This window comes from Petaurus breviceps, unplaced genomic scaffold (genome assembly GCF_028583685.1).
Source record: "Petaurus breviceps papuanus isolate PSGF00001 unplaced genomic scaffold, PetGlider_PUasm1.0 90879, whole genome shotgun sequence".
Lineage (NCBI taxonomy): Eukaryota > Metazoa > Chordata > Mammalia > Diprotodontia > Petauridae > Petaurus > Petaurus breviceps.
Window position 1 is genome coordinate 3,025,388 of NW_027187368.1, and position 16,088 is coordinate 3,041,475.

Consider the following 16,088-nt stretch of genomic DNA (forward strand, 5'->3'; position numbering starts at 1 on the left):
AGAAAAGATATTTCACTCCTTTCCTGTTTTCGTCAGTAATGCTACATTTGCATGCTTGCTGAGGTGAACCTGAAACTGGACCACAAGTCCTTGGCTGCCTCACCTGTTTTGCATTTTTCCCCTGAGCCCAGGACACCCAACAGTGATTCTAAAAAATGGACATTTCCAGTTATGGATGACCTTGTGAGTTTGAGAGGTAGTTTCTGGGTTGGGTGCTGGGATGATTTCTGTGGACCAGGGGAAATCTGTCCCAGAAAAAGGACTGAACTCAGGGAAAGAAACACAAAAAAGAAAAGGGAACCAGGAATGTGAGGCCATTTGCTGGCTCATCTAGGAGCAGCTTACTCCTTTTAGCTAGGCCACACTGAGGAATTTGGGGGCAGGAGCTGGTAGCCAGATAACACTATCTCCAGGCCTCACCTATCTTCTGCTCTTCCCCCAAATTCCAATGGCTTCCAGCTCCCATTCCCTTCCTCAGCTGAGATAAAATTACCTCCTTAGAGAGTATTAAAATCTACCCTGGGAAGTCGAGAGTGGGGGTACTTAAGCTTATCGTTGTTTAATCATTTCAATCACATCCTGACTCTAGGCTCTGGCACTCTAACCACTGCATCACCTGTACTTAATGCTGGCACATGTTTTTGCTGTCATGTATATGGAATTATCTATTCTATGGGGTGGGAGGAGAAGAAGAGAAATCCTTTTCCTCCCTTAATGGAAGTCCGTGAAAAAACTACCAGAGTCTCAAGTAATGTGTGTAAAAGAAAGGGAAGTCAATTTCTCTACAGAGCCTTTTGAGAGAGTCTTCTCAGCTTTGTATCAATCATCTTCAACTCTACCTCTAGCCTCAGGGACAAAAAGAACAATGGGCCAGATCATGTGGTGCAGTGGAAGGGGCCAGAGTGCCTACTCAGCTCCATGAGAAGCACCCTTGTTCACCATGTCAAGAGGGGCTCCCCTAAATGCCCCTATTACACTGGAAATGTTGAGGATACCAATAAAGCACATAAGGAGTCCATCATTTATAATTCCTTGCTCTTGTGACATGATCAATTCATCTTCTTTGTCATCCATATATTTCTTTGATTGTGAAATCAGAGATCTAGAACTGAAAAAAAAACTTAGAGGCAAACTAGGCCAGTCCTCTCATTTTACAGCAAAGGAAACTGAAGTGGGAGAGGGAGAGAAAGTGACTTGTCAAGGTCACATTAGAAATAAGCATCACAAGCAGCATTTGAACCTGGGTCCTTAAACTCCAGCAGCTATATTCTGTTTCCTGTGTATACAGTGCTTCAAAGTTTACAAAATAACCTATATCAAATTGCTTAACTTCTCAATAACGGGGGAGGGTAGGAAGAAAGAGAATTTGGAACCCCCATTTTTTTTAAAAGAATATTAAAATTTTTTTCCTCGTAATTGGGAAAATATTTACAAAATATTTTAAAATAAAGTTTACAAAATAATTTCATCATAAACCTGTAAGGTAGGCAGCTATTGACAGAATTACTTTACACATGAGAAAACTGATTATCAGAAAGGTTAAATGATTGGTTCAGAATCATCAGTCTCATGAGGGGCCAGAAATGTTAAGGGAGAAACCCCCAGGGATCCCAAGACTAGAGCTCCCAGGGTAAGGTCGCCTGGAATGAATTCTCTGACTCAAGCATTCTTTAAGTCAAGGTGGCAAAGATTTGTTGTTATGCTTTTCAGCAGGCAAGAGTTCTTAGGGAACATGCAATCTTAGAAGTGTACAGTTGAAGTTTGTGTTCTGCATTTTCTTTTACAACACAACTATTACAGAAATATGTTTTTGCATGACTGCACCTGCAGCATCTATATCAAATTGCTTGCCTTCTCAAAGAGAGTAGAGGAGACAGAGGGGAAAGAATATGGAATTCAAAATTTTTAAAAAGTCAACATTAGGGATTCCTGCCCAGGGCAGAGATTCCAACTGGAGCTGTCTTCCTGGCCGAGGAGGCTCTAGGAAGGACGTCAAAGACTTCTAGGAAAAGGCAGGTTACAGCGTTTACCTCCACATTCTCAACCAAGGAAAGATATTTGAGAACTCCAAAAGACAAACTGAAGAAAGAAGTGAAAAGGTTGTGGAAGTGGGAGAGAAGGAAGGAGAATTACAGAAAGAGAAGGAATCAAGAAGCCAGCGTGGAGATAAGGAAGCTTCAACCTCAGGCTCCATGTTGGCCAGAGGTGCCACCATGTCAGTTTCAAGTGACCCAGAGAACAGTGGAAGGGAAGAGAATGCCGATGAAGAATTCACTCTACTTCCTTTGCCACCGCAGTTGGTCCCAGGACCTGTTGAAGACTTGGAAGACGCCCTTATGTCTCCTGACCTCCAACCTTCCTACCAGACTGACAGCAGTGATGGTAGGAATAGAGACAATTCTGATGATAGCATTGAAAGGAATGATCATGCCAAGGAATTCCACAGCGATGAACAGCCTTAATCCAAGAGAAATGATGCTCACTGGTGGCTCCCACTTCCCCGACCTGCAAATTAAGTTGGAGCCCAGCTACATGGGTGCTATAGGGAAAAGAGCTGTAGAAGTAAAAGGGGAAGGGGAAGAAGATCACAAAGAGAGTGAGGCAGGAAGTCGATGAGATCAGGAAGTCCCACCTGCAGGTTCCTCTTTGGATGATGGTGATACTATATCTGCTTCAAGTGACCCAGAGAATGATGAAAATGAAGGGACTTTTGATGAAGAATTCTTTGTGACTCCTTTGTCCCCCTCATCTGCCCCAGGACAACTGGAAGATGATGACTGCATGCATCCCAGGAACTCACCTGGCTACCAGACAAGGAGCATTAGGGAGTCACACCTTCCTAGATGTGTGAAGCCAAAGCAGTATGCCTGGCTGCATTCTCCCTTATGGTCCTGGCCTTTGTAGGTTATGCTGAGGGACTCCAGGCGTCACTTTCCAAAGCCAGCAGGCAACCCCATGCAGCCAATGTACACTCAGACTCAAGAGCCTGCCACTGACCAGCAGAGATGCTGGAAGGGCTTGAGGGGGCTTTCCTCAGTTTCTCTCCCTCTTTCTCTCCTCCTTTTCTCTTTCTCCAGTGGCTAGCTAGACACAAGGGAAGTCTTTACACTAGGGAAGCCAGTCTCCCTGCCCTTGCCTAACTTCTTCCCTTTTCAGGAAGCTTTCAAGACTACAGAAATTGAAGTTTAGAACCACCTCAAAACAATACTAGTGAATGTGGGAAAATTATACAGAAAAATACATCTCTAAATGAGAGATCAGAGAAGACTCCCTAATCCCATGACTTTGCAGAGATCAGAGGTTTGGGTTTTCTGTGGGCTTTTTTATGTGTTAATCATTTGTGCTGACTTTTCTCTTCCCCCATTAACCCCAAAAGAAAAATCATTTGTAATCAGAGATGGCTTTCTGGGGGAGCATGGAGGAGCAATGCAGGGAAATATTCTGGTGATGGAGAGAAAGAAATCACTTCAATAAAATTTATTTAAAAAAAAAGTAAACATTAGAAATTTTTGTTTACATATAATTGACAAAAATAAATAAAAACTAAATGTGTGTGGGGAAGTCCTCACTGCTAAGATTTATATTAATTCAAAGCTAATTAGTAAATGGCATATGGGATGGAGAGCTGGCCTTAAAGCCAAGAAGACTTGGGTTGAAGTCCTTCTTCTAACACACACAGGCTGTGTTAGACCCCAGGCTATTAACTCCTCAGTTAGCCTCACTGAACCTTCCAATGCTCTAGTTCTCAAAGACTATATATCGTAGAGAAGTGGCCATTGCTCACCAGCAGCTTCCTATTCAGATGAAACCCCCTGAGGCAGCCCCAATTCTCAGCGATGCTGGATTATTCCATGTATTTGACATAGTGGGCTGTTTTTTTTTCTTTAACTCAGGTTCTGTTTACTGTGACTACCAACAATGAAGACATAAATTGAAAATAGCAGCTTCTTTTTTTTCACTGATTACAAAATTTTTTTTATATAGAGGCAACAGCAAACATTTTACAAGTGCTTGCTACGTACCAGGCACTTGTCAGGCTCCAGGGATAGAGAAATGAAAAAGTCCCTGCCTTGAAGTCACATCAACAAGGAATTATTAAGTGCCTACTAAAGCCAGGTAAAGCCAAACTTGGATTCAGTCAAAGAGCCACACCTGAGGACCTAGAGGGCCACATGTGACCTTGAGGCCACAGATTCCCCACTCCTGGGCTAAGGGATAGAAAGGAAGGCAAACAGTCCCTGCTCTTAAGAAGCTCTTAGTCTAATGGGGAGACAACATGCAAAAAACAAACAAAAAAAACTATGTACAAATGAGCTATATATAGATTTAATTGGAGATAATATCAGAGGGAAGATATTAGCATTAAGGGGATCCTACCTTCCAGAAGGAGGTGAGATTCTGGCTGAAACTTGAAAGAAGCAAAAGAAACCAAAAGGCAGAGATGAGGAGGGAGAGAATTCCAAGCATAGAGACAGCCAGAGAATATGCTGCAGTTGAGGGATGGAGTGTCTTATTCAAGCAACAGCAAAAAGGTCAGTGTCACTGGCTCACAAAATAAAAGCAAGAGTATAATGTGAAGTATGAGACTGGAAAGGTAGGAAGGGGCTTTAAAAGTCAAACAAGTGATTTTATATTATATCCTTTGAGTAATCGGGAGTCACTGGCATTTATTGAGTAGGGGAGTTACATGGAGGAGAGACTAATTGCAAAAAGACCTGAGGCAGGGACACCAACTAGGAAGCTTTCTATTTTTGACATCCAAGATGGAATTTGTGCATTAGAACAGCTTTCAGAAAATGCATATGAAATTAGAGGTGGGACTGGATGATCTAAGGTCCTTTCCAACTTGAAATACTATGACCTTATGATCCTATGATCTCATTGGTTCAGAGGTGAATGAGTTTTCTTGGAGGTTAATGGACAATCACAGGCCAATTCTGTAAACTGTCAGAAGAGTAGGGGCCAATGATGAAAGAAAGGGAGGATAATAATGGCATTTTGCTGGGCAGGGCATATCATAAATGAAATGTGACAAAACTCAGAAAAAGAATGTTTTTGAAGCCTGTCAGAGGAGAAAAGGGAGGCATGTATATTGTTGTTCATCCTTTATTCTTGAAGTGGACCAATGACATCAGGAGGGTGATGTCTTGACTTGCGAGTGAATTGGATTTAAATGAGGCAGAGCTATTCGAAATCATCAGCCTTACTCTCTCCTCCAGAGTAATGGGAGTTCAGTGGCAAGACATAATAGATCAGGTCAACTGGCAATGGCCCCAGATACAGTGGAAGACCTTGGCTTTTTTAAGCTAATGTCTTTCCCAGTTCTCAATTTGTCAGAAGCAACACCCATTCAGTAATTAAAGGCTAGGTAAGAAGCGAGTCAAAAGATACTTTGCCTTTACAAAAGAATTCAGGATTATATATGAGAGATTATGAAGGCTGAAAAGATAGGACTTGACTACTAATTGGGTATGGGGGTAGAATGAGAGTGAGGAGTCCAGGATGATACTTAGGTTGGAAGCCTAGAGACAGGATGGTGGTACCCCTGACAGCGTCAGCAGAAAACAAACCCAGAAATGAAAAATTTTAGAAAGAAATTTATTAAACTATCTGACTAGATAGGGTAGGGAGCTGAAAAAGGTGGCCTGCTTCACACCCCATCCCCCAGACTCTGTAAGTTTTACATTATATAGAGTTCAAACAAAGGAAAAAGGAAACAAGAGCTCATTGGCCAGCACAGAGGCTGGCCCATCCAAATAAGATGGGTAGGTTGCTTGAAATGTATAATGGGGAAAAAAACGTCTTACATCAGCCTTAGGATCTGGTTCCCCTGGAAGGTTTTGGGATCAGCATAACCTGAGTTAAGCATTAAATAAGTTTAATCTCTAAGCAACAGATCTGGTCTCTCACTCCAAAGGCTAGATTCAAACAATGCTGCAAAATTTTCCCACAACAGTAGTATGGAAATTAGGAACAGGACATCTCAAACTAGATGTCTTTTTTTTTTTAGATTTTTCTTTTTGCTTTTTGGAGGGGGGAAGGTAGGGCAATTGGGGTTAAGTGACTTGCCCAAGGTCACATGGCTAGTTTTGTGTTAAGTGTCTGAGACTGGATTTGAACTCCGGTCCTCCTGACTCCAGAGCTGGTGCTCTATTTACTGAGCCACCTAGCTGCCCCTATCTTGTAGATATCTTAAATGTCCTTAAGGACCTTTCATTCTATTGGCAGGTAAAGGGGTAGAGGAAAGAGGGGTAACAACACATTCACATATAAATATATGTGAATGTGTACACATTTGTGTGTATACAAACACACACACATAGTATCCCCAAAGTCTTTGTAAAGTTTTAAGCTTTCATAGCTTAAAACTCCACTAAGGCCTTTAGGGGCAGCTAGGTGGCCTAGTGGATAGAGTGCCAAAACTGGAGTCAGGAAGATTCATCTTTGTGAGTTTAAATCTAGCCTCAGAAAACTTACTAGCTGAGTAACCCTAGGCAGATCACTTAACCCTATTTGCCTCAGTTTCCTCATCTGTAAAACAAGATGGAGAAGGAATTGGCAAACCACTCCAGTATCTTTGCCAAGAAAACTCCAAATGGGTTCATAAAGAGTTGGACATGGATAATACCAAGACTTTTAGAACACAAAATAAATACAAGGTAATTTTTTTGAGGGGGAAAGGCTAGGGGATCTGGTGGAGATAATACAAAGATAAATAAGAGAATGTAAGTTACCTGAGGGCAAGTACCTAGTACAGTGCCTTACACAAAGCAAGTGCTTAATTAACATTTATTTTATTGGATTAGATTTGATTTTGTTCTATAGGAGTTTACTTACAATTTAGTAGAGGGAAAGATTAGTATAGAAACAATTGGTTCAAGGGATAAGTGCTAAAAAGAGGCCAGGGCAAAGTTCTTTTACTCAATCTTCATTAATAATTCATTTTCTTAAACATTATGATTTGTGGAATACTGGGATTTTCTAGCTAGAGAGACTTATTAGGCCATTCAATATTTATAGAAGAGGAAACTGAAGGCTAGAGTTATCAACTGCCTTATGTTTTTAAATTTATTTTGTTTTTCAGTTAACAAGAAGCTATTTTGTTTTCCTCCCACTCCACTCTCCCAACTGAAAAAGAAAAGCAAAACCTTTGCAACAAATATGCACAATAAAGCAAAACAAATCTGCCAATGTCCATGTCTCACTCAATCTTCACCATGGGATAATCACCTCTCTTTTAGGAGGTGGATAGCATGTTCCGCCACAAGTCTCTGGAATTGCAGTTGATCATTGTGTTGATTAGTTTTTAAGTTTTTTCCAAGATTTTTATCATTATACTATTTTTTCTATATGAATTGTTCTTCTGATTCTGCTCATTTCATTCTGCATCAGTTCATACAAGTCTCACCAGGTTTCTTTGAAACTATCCAATCATTCCTTAAATGCATTCTTTAAGTTCATAGACCTAATCTCAACTCCCAAACCATTGTTCTCTCCACTATACAATGCTTTAAATTATGTTTTTAAAATTACCAGAAGAAATTTAGTATTGCTAATAATAATCTCGCTAGTGGGTCAACTTTGGTGGACAGATTTTTTTTTAAAGCAACCAGGGTTAAGTAACTTGCTCAAGGTTACACTGCCAGTTATTTTTGTGTGGGTGCCGAGTATCTGAGCCCGGAACCAATCCCAGGTCTCCCAACTCTGGGGCCAGCGCTCTTACTCACTGCGCCACCTGGCCACCCCTAGTGGACAGATTTTTTTAGTGAAAGAATAGACTGGGCTGAGAATCACTCAACTACATACATATTCTTACACTGAACTGCTGGTGTCATCACACCATCCAGTTATCCTAGTCTTTCTTGGCCTATTTCATGATAAAGAATGTCCCTCATATAATTTATTATTGCACATAAGACTCATTGAGATCAAGATGAAGGCCATTATCACGGCCAGCTCCTATGCTGAAAGGCACATGCCATAAGACTTTATTTTGTCCTTGAAAAAAAATTTTTCCCCCATGGGTCATCTAAAACCTGATTTCTTTGGCTTCAGAAAAAATATATATTTTTTTCTCTGTTCTATCATACTCCATTTATGTAATGTGACCTGCTCAACAAAATGGCCTTACCATAATTTTTCTCCCTTTCTTTCATCATTGGCCCCACTCCTCTGACAGTTTACAGAAATGGCCTGTGATTGTCCATTAACCTCCAAGAAAACTCATTCACCTCTGAACCAACCAGGTTATAGGATCATAGGGTCATAATATTTCAAGTTGGAAGCGATTTTATATTATTCAATCCCACCCCTTAATTTTATACATATTTTCTAAAAGATGTCCTGATGCACAGTATTCCATCTTGGAAGTCAGTACTAGAAACTCTGTGATGCAATAAATCATAGCAAGTCAGATTCTAGGAAATACTGTTCCAGAATATATTTCCTTATAAAAATCTCTGTCTATATGGGTATGTTTCCTATACATCAAACACCTCAATGGTAATGCACCCTGTTGTTCATACATTTATCAAATCTAGTATCTAAATTGGACAAAGCATGAAACAGGTTTGGGAACAGTCATAGGTTCCAACCATATAGCCATGAAGAAAATAATCAAAACCAAAATGAAGGTAATGTTTAAAAATATTTACAGAAAATGGCATATAAGATCTATGAGCAAAGAAGAGGCAGTAACATCTTGAGGAATAAATTGCTGTTTTCAGTAAACTAGAGACAGGATTCAACAAACAAATTAAATGAATGATGAGTGCCTGTTCTATGCAAATCCCTATGCTAGGCTCCAATCCCATTTGCAGGGATGCAAAGAATATGACACCTGTTGTTGATTAGGTAAACTCTGGAGCAAGGAAAAGAAATCTTTGCCTGGAGATAGACTGGGCAGGATCCAAACTGGAAGATGAGCAATCACATCCCCCAAACTCACTCAGGTCGGTTCCAAGATGTCGCCAAGAGGCTGAAATCCAAACTCTTGAGACATGGGGAAAACTGACTGTAGGAGCTGAGATTTAGGATAGGAAAACCTCCCAGATAAGTTGGCAAGATACAGTGAGTGGGAGTGTTGGAGAGCCAGTTATGTTTCTGGCTCAGTCTGATTCCCCAGCTTGGGTCTTTTTATGGAGGCTGCTTAGGCTTTTGCCTCTTAGTTTCTCTGGCTTTCTTCAAGTCTTGGCTCAAACACAGCTGGTGACTTCCTCTCTGAGATTACTTCCCATTAACTCAGTGTATATTTCATGTGTATGTATATATCTTCTTAGTTATTTACATGTTGTCTCCCTCATTAGAATATGAGCCCCTTGAAGGCAGGAATTGGTTTTTTTTTACATTTCTTTATACCCTAAGTGCTTAGCATAGTGTCCAGTATATAATAACTGTTCAATAAATGTTTTAAATTAAATAAAACCAAGCAATTGTTAAGATTTCCGAGATAAAAAGGGAGCTGACACAATTTTTTTAAGACCAAAAACTATTTCCCCAATAAATGGGTAAACAAAGAATATGAATAGACAATTTTCAAGGAAAAATAAAAAGATACTTCTTCATGGTAACTATATGCAAAAATGCTCCAAATTACTACTAATAAGAGAATTGCAAATTAAAACACCTTTATATTATAGTAATATTATATATAGTATTATTTATTATAATATTTAAGCTGCATAATATTTAGAGTAGATTATATTTAGAAATATTTTATATTTTATATGTGTATATACATAGACATATCTGTATTATGTAAACATACATGTATATATAGAATACACATATAATATATCTGATATAATGTTTTAAAATATATGAATATAATATATGCTATACATGCACACATATGCTTCAGTTCCAAGTAGGTACCAAGAATAGTTAATCAGTCTCTAGGGAAGGCCCCTGACTTAGCCACTCAGCAGATTGGTCAAGCATAGCCACACATGGGCATCCCCAAAACAACAACAAGGCACACTCAGAAACTGAGTCTTAATGCTGAAACCCCATAGATTTAACTTTTCCTAAAGTGTCTATGCTGCCCTCAGCTGACTATTTTAGGACTTTACCTCATTCAGAACCCTTCCATCCTACCCACCCTCATTTTTTTAGCCTTCCTTCCACTGGAGCCAATATACACAGAAGCATTTCAAGCTAGAGTAAATATCTCTTGCCTTGCTCCCTTTACTTTTAGGAAGAATACAACAGAAGGGCCTTACCATCATTCAAAAGAAGCCTACCTGTTAGACTGGCTTAATCCTGAGTTAGAACAAAATCTCTGCCTTATATGAATGGGATACAAAGGCAAAGCTCAGAATGAGATAGTAGGTTTGTTACATGGCATCAGCCTGAGGAAGATTCCAAATGATGGGGGGAGATGTTGACTTTTATTTCTTTTAAGCCTCTGTCTCTTTTCAAACACTTCTACTTATTTAAAAAAAAATAAGGAAAGGAAAGAAGTAAGCCCAAGCCTGGATTCTTACACAAATTTAAAGGAAAATTTGGTATACTTTCCTTCTCTCCAGATAGAGTAGGGTGGTGTTAGAAAAACTCAAAGAATTTTTTAGAGGCAACTATTATTATTGTCAATTTAAAATTGAGAAAACAGGAACTCAGAGAAGGTTAGAGACTTACTCCAAGTCACATAACTAGTAAACAGCAAATTCTGTGCTTCTTCCCATGGCCTCTGACTACCTAGCCATGGCCTCTGCATCTCTCACTAGCAAATGTTTCTATCCTTTATTTTCTCTGTTGGAGAACAATGGAAGAAATAAGATAGAATTGGTGAATTCAGAGAAAATCTGGACTATTAAGTGGAAATTCTGTTTTCCATGAATTCCTGCCTTATGTATATACAACCATTCCTAATTTTAAGAAAATTGTATGGAAAAAAAATTTTCAAGTCACCAAAAAGAAAAATTAAGGGATGATTATTTAAAATAATAAGGTTTTAGAGCTAAAAGAGATCTTAGCAGTCAATTGGTCTGTACCCTTGAATTTACAGACAAAGGAATAAAGGCCCAGGAAGATGAAAACAAGTGGAGCTGTACAGCTGGTTTGTGGCAGAGAAACAGAGCATTTCCAAATGGGAGTGATTACACTTAGCCCAACCCCTTCATTTTGTAACTGAGGAAACTGAGGCCCAGAAAGGTTAAGTGACTCCACATGAGTCATCTGATTACCTTGGGTTATCTATGCAGGAAGAAGTATAGCCAGGATTTGAACTAGATTGTCCCTAATCCTAAATCTAACACTAATTCCATTATCTCACATAGCTGCTCTGATAAGGCCTAACTCTCCTCACAGTCTTGGTAGAAACAATAACAAGACTTACTTTGGGTGTAGAAGTAGACGGGGAAAACAGATTGAAGCAGACTTTTTTCACTTACTTCCTTTTCCTTGTGGTTTTTTTCCCCCACAACGTGGCTAATATGTTTTGCATGACTTCACATGTATAATTGACATCATATTACTTGATATCTCAATGGGTTGGGGAAGGGGCGGAAAGAGGGAGAGAACTTGGAACTCAAAATTTTTTTAAATTAAAATTAAATAAGGTATATTTTATTAAAAAGAAAAAGAGCACTAAATAAAAATACCAGAGAATTTAGGAGTCTCAGGGTGTCTGAGAGAGATGACAAAAATAAAGACCTCGATGTTCTTTCCATCTTCCTTTCCTCAGTATAGTCCCAATGCCTACATGAATTTTTGTTGTGGAAGGTGAACCAGTTTCAATTCAGGCTTCCAACACATTCATGTGTAGGTGTAATTAGATGATGGTATGTGCTTCTTTTCACAATCATGGTTTCAAATAAATAGCCTCGACACATGAGGAATGACACATCTGGTGTCCCCTGAGGCCTTTCCTGGAGAGGCCATGAGAGTGACTGCTCTAGACTGTCTGCCTTGCTATCCCTGGGAAATGGCAAGACTATGGTTTATACCTGAGCTTCCTTTGTGATGGGGATATAAGGGGTGTCATTCCAGATGATCTTCAACTTTGATCACTGACATCAGTCCCCATCTATGTAAAAGAGGTTTTCTTCACTTTCTTTTGTTCTGCAGGTTGTTGTTGTGTTTCAACAGAGGATGCCTAGATGTTCTAACTGTGACAGACTGGTATGTTCCAATTGTGTCAGAAGGCATTTATTAGAAAATACCTAGAACATCATTACAAAGAAAAAATATCATAGTGGGCTTAATTGTGTTTGCCTTTGGAAGGTAGGTGCAGGGTATGCCTGCTTTTTCTTTCCATCTAGAACTTGCTGGGGTATGCCCCAAAACACTGCAGTAGTATAATAGAAATCCCCTTGGTTAGAGGGGATGTATGCTGCTGAATCAGGCTGCCTCTCATAATTGAAATCATTCAAATTCTCTGAATACCACTTGGGCCAGAGCTGAGTAACGAACTCACCCGGAGTCTCCAATCCAAATTCATTCTTAAAGATTTGATCCACATCCATGCAAAAAAGGAAGTCAATTACATCCTGAATGAGATTTATGATATATTCCCCAATGATCTTCATCCTCAGCATGTTATCACCCCACCTCTTCCCCACCCCCACCCCGTTGATTTCAAAGATTTGAATATTCAAAAAGACCTAACACAGTTGGGGAAATCTTCATGGAGCTATCTGTCATGATGTAACATATAACTTTCTGGTTCACCATAAAATATTTGTCAGCAGATCTGATGAATTTCTCCAAGGTTTTATATCCATACCAAGGAAATAGATGAGTAATCAGCAATTTTATCTTCACAGATGTTATCAGTAAGATATTTTTTTATATTTTTATTTTTTTAATTTGGTTGTTTATTTTTAGTTTACAAGATTCACTTCTACAATTCTTTGAGTTTCATATTTTCTTCCCCTCCCTCCCCTCCCCTTGCCCCCATGGCAGCATACAATCAGGTATAAGATCTGCAGATACTTTCACATTAGACATTAATCAGGTTATAAAGAAGGATTGTATCAGATGGAATGAACAATGGGAAAGAGGAAACAAAACCAAACAAGAAAAAGAAAGGGAGCAGGTAATTTGCTTCAATCTGCATTCAAACTCTGTTCTTTCTAATTCTTTCTCTGAATGTATCAGTAAGATATTAACAAAAATTTTGCTACTGAAGCCCATTTTCTTCATACTAGAAAAACTGAGGAGAGTTCCCCTGCCTCCAGATTTTTTTTAAGCAATTGGGGTTAAGTAACTTGCTCAAGGTTACACAACCAGTTATTTTGTGTGGGTGCTAAATGTCTGAGGCCAGAACCAATCCCAGGTCTCCCGACTCCAGGGCCAGTGCTCTTACTCACTGCGCCACCTGGCCCCCATCCCCTGCCTCCAGATTAATGAAAGACTATCAAACTGCCCATCAGTAACTTTAAACATTTCTTTAATCCATCACTGGTAGCAATGCAGGAAGGTGCAGGATTCTACCTGTTTCCCTGGCCACTAACACTGATGCAATGAAAAGAGAACCAAACTTGAAGCCAGATGGGGCCTGGGCTTGACTACTGATTTTGATATTTATTAGCTGTGTAATTTGGGGTAAGTCATTTTATATTTCTGAGCCTCACTTTCATCATATATAAAATAGGCATGATAATATCAATCACATCTCCCTTACTGGATAGTTGTGAGGATCGAGTGAGATGACATATGAAAAGCATTTTCTAAAGGCAACCCTTGTGACTCTGTGTTAGAGAAGTTTCAACTTTTCTAAATCATTGATGCCACTCAGGCAGAATCTGATAACTTCCATATCTGTTCATCTCCTTCTGAGAATTACCTATTTATAGCCTTTAATTTATCTTTTGGGGATTCATTCTTGTTTGTATATATTTGCATTGATTTCCTCTATATCTTGAGTATCAGACCTTTAAAAGAGAAATTTGTTGCAAATTAGGTGCACAAGGTTCAGAAGCAATTTGAACATAATATCATAGTATTCAATAAGCCCAAAAACATGAAATACTGGGATAAAGATTCTTGGAAACCTACTTTTCCCCCCCTATTTTCCCTTCCAGTTCTAAGTGCCTTGTTCCAAAAACTTTCTGATTTTATATTAATCAAAACTTTCTACTTTTGTCTCTTGGGATTTTTCCCATCCATCATTTGGTCAAGAACTCATTTGTCCATAGCTGTGAAAAGTATCTCCTTCCTTTCCCCTCTAAATTGTTTATAACATGCTCTTTTGTACCTGGGTTGTATATAGTATTGTTATGTAAACTTTGATGTCCATCCAGTGTGAAACATTGTCCTTGTACACAGTAGACATCTCTGGATCCAAGTAGCTCTGGTTCCATCCAGAAACTCAGTTTCTAAGTAGCAAATCTTTTGGCAGAGGGAAAAGGAGACAATGAAGGAGGTAGAAGCATGAATGGAAACCTCTCGCCCTGGTGCACATTAAGACTGTGAGTCCTTCCCTCTGGGGACATACATGGGGAGGCACTATGGTATAGTGGAAAGAACAGTGAGTCTATTATCAGATGATCTGATGTTAGATCTTATCTCTGAAACTATGTGACCTTGGGTAAGGTCCTTTACCTCCCTGGGCCTCAGTTTCCTCATCTCTAAAATGAAAGGGTTGGACCAAAGGGTCTCTGAGGTTCTTTTAAGCTCTAGATACATGAACTTATGAACAAATATATTTATCTGAGCAAATTTGTTAAATTAATGTTGAATGAATAGAAAAAAAAAACTTGATGCTCTAGTTCACAGATTATCAAGCACCTTTGATTTTTCTCATAAAGGCAGGATAACTTGATAACTTGGCAAAAGAGAGTGGTGCTGGCTCAGAACAACCCTTCAATACCAATGAAACATGGCTCAAAGAGTTTTTACTGCATATGGGCTTCAGTAACACAATTTTTGCTAATACTATGTATCTTACTGATAAATTTGTGAAGATAAAATTGTCTATTTCTCATTTTTTCCTAAGTATGGATATAAAACCTTGGAGAAATTCATCAAATCTGCTGACAAATATTTTATGGTGAACCAGAAAGTTATATTTTATATCATGACAGATAACTCCATGTGAAGAGTCCTCCAACTGTGTTAGGTCTTCTTCAAATAATCAAGTCTTTGAAATCAAGAGGAGGAAGAAGTAGGATGATAACATGCTAAGGATGAAGATAATTGGGAATATATCACAAGTCACATCCAGGATACAAAGTTGACTTCCTTTTCTGCATGGACATACATAAAATCTTTAAGAATTGATTTGGGGGCAGCTAGGTGGCGCAATGAAGAGAGCACTGGCCCTGGAGAGGAGGACCTGAGTTCAAATCCGGCCTCATACACTTGACACGCTTACTAGCTGTGTGACCTTGAGCAAGTCACTTAACCCCAATTGCCCTACCCTCTTCTCCCCTCCCCCCCCCAAAAAAAGCATGGATTTGGATTGGAGACTCTGGGCAAGTTGATTGCTCAATTCCGGCCCAACTTGTTTTCAGAAAATTTGAATGATTTCAATTACAAGAAGCAGCCTGATTCATCAGTATACATCCCCTTTAACCAAGGGAACTTCTATTATTCTATTGCTGTGTTCAGGGGCACACTCAGGGAGTTCTAAACCTCACCCAGGAATGCAGCAAGGGCATGCTTCAGGACAAGGAGAAAGAAATTGAAGTTAAGGGGCATGATAAAAGTCACCTAAACAAGTATTTCTTTTTAAACAAACCTACTAAAATCTTATCACCAGAATACTGTTGGGACTACCATCTGGAAGATAATTCACATGCTAAATTAATCAAGATGGGTTGGCAGTCAAAGAATGATAATGTGATTAAAAATAATTGTTGATTTATGATTGTACCATTAAATTTGTAGATTACAGAGCACATTCTTCAGACCAGTTCCTAAGGAAAGAAGTAATTAAGAACTTTTAAAAGTCAAAAAGCTAACCAAAAACAACCCCAAACCATTATTTTCTTAAACAGCACATACATACATTCTTTTTGATCTCTGAAATAGCAAACTTTCTAATTTGCATGATGCAGGATAACAAATAAATCTATAGTAACTGGGATGTAAATGCACACTGACTTTGTCTAAAGGGAGCAATACAATTTAAGAAACAGTTGTTT

General features: G+C 39.0%; 1 pseudogene; it reads left to right on the plus strand.

Annotated features, from left to right (window-relative positions):
* The first annotated feature begins 8,603 nt into the window (after positions 1-8,603).
* Positions 8,604-15,804, plus strand: LOC138150488 (N-acetyllactosaminide alpha-1,3-galactosyltransferase-like; annotated as a pseudogene).
* The last annotated feature ends 284 nt before the right edge of the window (positions 15,805-16,088 follow it).